This window comes from Pinus tabuliformis, chromosome 1_2 (genome assembly GCF_031772625.1).
Source record: "Pinus tabuliformis cultivar Carrire ecotype Pingquan chromosome 1_2, CPIR1, whole genome shotgun sequence".
NCBI classification, from domain to species: domain Eukaryota; kingdom Viridiplantae; phylum Streptophyta; class Pinopsida; order Pinales; family Pinaceae; genus Pinus; species Pinus tabuliformis.
Window position 1 is genome coordinate 766846988 of NC_142298.1, and position 4463 is coordinate 766851450.

Genomic DNA, 4463 nt, shown 5'->3' on the forward strand with positions numbered 1-4463 from the left:
TGTTGGTTGGGCCGTGGCTGCAAACTCCGGAGTGGCCCTGGTGTGTTGTGGCTTGGCAGGTCTGCCCTTTTGTTCGCCATGTCCTTGGCATGTTGCGTGTGCTTCCTTCTTGGGATGCAAGAGGTGCAAGGCATAAAAGTTTTACATGATATTTTAACATCTCTTTGACTTAATGGGTGTTCAGGTTGGCTCTCAATAAGAGAGCGCCCGGAATGCCCTTTGAAGTGGGAGTGTGCTACCTGGTTGATCCTGCCAGTAGTCATATGCTTGTCTCAAAGATTAAGCCATGCATGTCTAAGTATGCGAGTAGTTAAAAAGCTCGTAGTTGGATCTTGGGTCGTAAGGGTCGGTCCGCCTACTCGGTGTGCACCTGCCCTTCTGTCCCTTTTGTCAGCGGCGTGCTCCTGGCCTTAATTGGCTGGGTCGCAGTTCCGGCTTTGTTACTTTGAAAAAATTAGAGTGCTCAAAGCAAGCTTATGCTCTGAATACATTAGCATGGAATAACATGATAGGAGTCTGGTCCTATTGTGTTGGCCTTCGGGACCGGAGTAATGATTAATAGGGACTGTCGGGGGAATTCGTATTTCATTGTCAGAGGTGAAATTCTTGGATTTATGAAAGACGGACCACTACGAAAGCATTTGCCAAGGATGTTTTCATTAATCAAGAACGAAAGTTGGGGGCTCGAAGACGATCAGATACCGTCCTAGTCTCAACCATAAACGATGCCGACTAGGGATCGGCGGATGTTGCTCTAAGGACTCCGCCAGCACCTTCTGAGAAATCAGAGTGTTTGGGTGCCGGGGGCAGTATGGTCACAAGGCTGAAACTTAAAGGAATTGACGGAAGGGCACCACTAGGAGTGGAGCCTGCGGCTTAATTTGACTCAACACGGGGAAACTTACCAGGTCCAGACATAGTAAGGATTGACAGATTGAGAGCTCTTTCTTGATTCTATGGGTGGTGGTGCATGGCCGTTCTTAGTTGGTGGAGTGATTTGTCTAGTTAATTCCGATAACAAGCGAGACCTCAGCCTGCTAACTAGCTACGCGAAGGTTCCCCTTCGCGACCAGCTTCTTAGATGGACTATGGCTATTTAGGCCATGGAAGTTTGCACCAATAACAGGTCTGTGATGCCCTTAGATGTTCTAGGCCACACACGCACTACACTGATGCAGCCAACAAGTTTTTATTCCTGGTTCGAGAGGATCGGGAAATCTTCTCAAAGTGCATCGTGATGGGGATAGACCATTGCAATTATTGGTCTTCAACGAGGAATTCCTAGTAAGCGCGTGTCATCAACTCGTGTTGACTATGTCGCTGCCCTTTGTACACACCGCCCGTCGCTCCTACTGATTGAATGATCTGGTGAAGTGTTCGGATTGCGTCGACGATGGTGGTTCACCGTCGTCGATGTCGTGAGACGTTCATTGAACCTTATCATTTAGAGGAAGGAGAAGTCGTAACAAGGTTACCGTAGGTGAACCTGTAGTAGGATCATTGATAGCAGGGGTTTTCTTTTTTGGTTCGGGTTGGTTGGGTTTCGATTGCAATGTGGGACTTTGTGGTGCATCTCTAGGGGAGCGGGTTTGGTGTTTGGTGGGAACATTGTTGGTTGCTTGTCTCGAGGTAACACTTGTTTTTTTGTGTGTGCTTGCAAGCCATGCTTGTGCTTGTCCCACCCATCCTTTGTTTTTCTTCCCCCCAATGTGTTTCTGCAGGGGGTTCGAAAGCTTGTTTCTTGGGAGCCCTTCCAACGATCTATTCAGCCGGGCATGGTTGCTGCAGAGTTGAGGTGCTCGGTAAATACGATGGATAAATTCGGACTCATTCATAGCGGCGGTGCTCGGTCTTTTGTTTGTTGGAAGGCATGGGCCAAGGGTGCGGGCTTCCATAGTTGGTTCTTTCGAAAAGGTAGCGGTGGTTGATGTGTTGCTTGGTGAGCTTTTTCATTGGTGGTTGGGTCGAGGGAGTGGTTGCGCGCGCGCCTGGTAGCTCAAACCTTCCGTGAGGGGAGATTGTTGGGGTGCGGTCAGTATGGGATGGATGAAGAGCGGTTCAACCCGTTGGGCTGGCCACCCTAGTCCCTCCCGATCGTTCCTCGACATGCCCTCGCGGAAGGGTTGGGTGTCGAGGTAATGAAAAACCCATCCCTCGGTCTGAGCTCCATCGAGATTGCAATTTTCCCCGCCAACCGGCATGAGGGTGGCAATCTTATCTCGTGCCTCTGTCGTCGAGGGAATTCCTCGTCCTCTCGTCACCCACTCCCCTTCTGAGGGAAAAAGAAGTAGCGGGTTGTGTCTTTGTTCCTCCCTTTGGATTCTGGGTTTTTTGTGGGACTTGCATCATTTCTTTGTTTCGTGGTGTGCGCTTTGCGAATGTCCCTCTCTCTAGTGGCCTTTCACCATCGATGTATTTGTGGCCCACGGCTTTCTCCAGCGTTGAGTGTCGGCCCGTGACAACTCCTCTTTGGAGTTTGATTCTTTGACCCCCGTTGACTCTCTCGCTAGAAAGGTTGTTGGGTGTTTTGTACACGGAGGGGTGCAATGGCGGGGTGGGTTTGTGTTATTGGCGGTAGTCTATTTGTCGTTTGAAGACTTGTGCCGCTGGGTTGGGGGGTTGTTTGCCTCTCAGTGACGTGCTCCAGACACTGGTCTCATCGTGGCCCTTGTATTTTCTATTGGTCAATTTTAGGTTGTGATTTATTTGCTTGGTTGTTTGCTATGTTGTAAAGCTCGAAAGGGTGTTGTGCTGAATGCATGTGGGAGGGTGTGAAGAGGTGGGACGCTTTTTTGATTGGGTGCCTTGTTTGATTTCTTTTTGGTTAGCGGACATCTACTCGGGGTGTTGTTGAGCTTCTCTCTTTTCTCGGGATATTTGTTTCTTTGGTGTTGTTTTCTTCCCTTCTTCCTTTTGCCGCTAGCTTTATGGAGGATAGGTGGGATTGTTGTGGATTGGTGTTCGGGAAGGACGAAAAGTAGTGTGAGTTCACAGGGTGGCCACCCTAGTCCTTCTCGATTGCCGTCCCCTGCAGTTCCCCCCTTTTTTTCTGAAGGCATGGGGTTTGGGAAGCTTGTTCTCTATTTGAGCCTCCCCTGGTGAGCCGATAGCCACGTTTGATATCTCTTGCTTTCTTGTTGTTTTCTTCCCTTCTTGCTTTTGGCCCCTTGGATTTACGGAGAAAAGGTGGGATTGTTGTGGATTGGTGTTCAAGAAGGAAGAAAAGCAGTGCGAGTTCCGAGGGTGGCCACCCTAGTCCTTCTCGATCGTCGTCCCCGGAAGTTCCCCCCCCCCTTTTGTGAAGAAACGGGGGTGGGGAAGCTTGTTCTTTGTTTGAGCCTCCCCCTGTGAGCAGTAGACGCGTTTGATATCTCTCTTTCTTTCATGTTGTTTTCTTCCCTTCTTCCTTTCGGCCCTTAGCTTTACAGGGAAAAGGTTGGATTGTTGTGGATTGGTGTTCGGGAAGGACGAAAAGCAGTGTGAGTTCCCAGGGTGGCCACCCTAGTCCTTCTCGATCGTCGTCCCCTGCAGTTCCCCCCTTTTTGTGAAGGCACGGGGTTGGGGAAGCTTGTTCTCTATTTGAAGCCTTCCCTTGTGAGTCGGTAGCCACAGTTGATATATCCCTTTCTCTCTTGTTGTTTTCTTCCCTTCTTCCTCGTGGCCCCTAGCGTTATGGATAAAAGGTGTGATTGCGTTGGATTAGTGTTCCGGAAGGACGAAACGCAGTGTGAGCTCCTGGGGTGGACACCCTAGTCCTTCTCAATCGTCGTCGCCTTCAATTCCCCCCTTTTGCCGAAGGCACGGGACTTGGGAGGCTTGTGCTTTGTTTTATACCCTTTTCTTCCTTTCGGTCCCTAGCTTTACGGAGAAAAGGGGGAATTGTTGTGGGCTGGTGTCGGGGAAGGGCTAAAAGTAGTGCGAGCTCCCGGGGTGGCCACCCTAGTCCTTCTCGATCGTTGTTCCACGCATTTCCCCCCTTTTTGCGAGGGCGTGGGGCTGGGGGAGATTGTCCTCTGTTCGAGCCTCCCCCTGTGAGGGGGTTAGACACCTTTATTTCTCTTTCTCTCATGAGTTTTTCCTCCTTTTGCCCCTTGGCCTTACATTTGTCGTGGGGGGTTCCCCTATTTAGTTTTGTGGCCGATTTTTCGGTAATACGTGGAAACGACTCTCGGCAACGATATCTCGGCTCTTGTTACGATGAAGAACGTAGCAAAATGTGATACTTAGTGTGAATTGCAGAATCCCATGAATCATCGAGTTTTTGAACGCAATATGCGCTCGAGGCCTCGGTCGAGGGCATGTCTGTCTAGGCATCGCATCCCATTCAAACGTGCTCCCTACAATATGCTAGGGAGCAGCGGAGCTGGTCGTCCGTGCCCCATGTGGTGCGGTCGGCTGAAATACCTCAAGCAATGTTTCATGGTGTGCATTGGCGAGCGGTGATCTTGTCCCCTTGGATGGGC

The 4463-nt window shown here is 50.2% G+C and overlaps 1 non-coding gene and 1 pseudogene across 1 annotated transcript; both read left to right on the plus strand.

The window, feature by feature from the left end:
• The first annotated feature begins 236 nt into the window (after positions 1-236).
• Positions 237-1503, plus strand: LOC149208092 (18S ribosomal RNA; annotated as a pseudogene).
• Positions 1504-4163: 2660 nt separating this feature from the next.
• Positions 4164-4316, plus strand: LOC149208093 (5.8S ribosomal RNA). Its single transcript, XR_016253160.1, has one exon. It is a non-coding gene; the product is annotated as a 5.8S ribosomal RNA (ribosomal RNA).
• Positions 4317-4463: the final 147 nt, after the last annotated feature.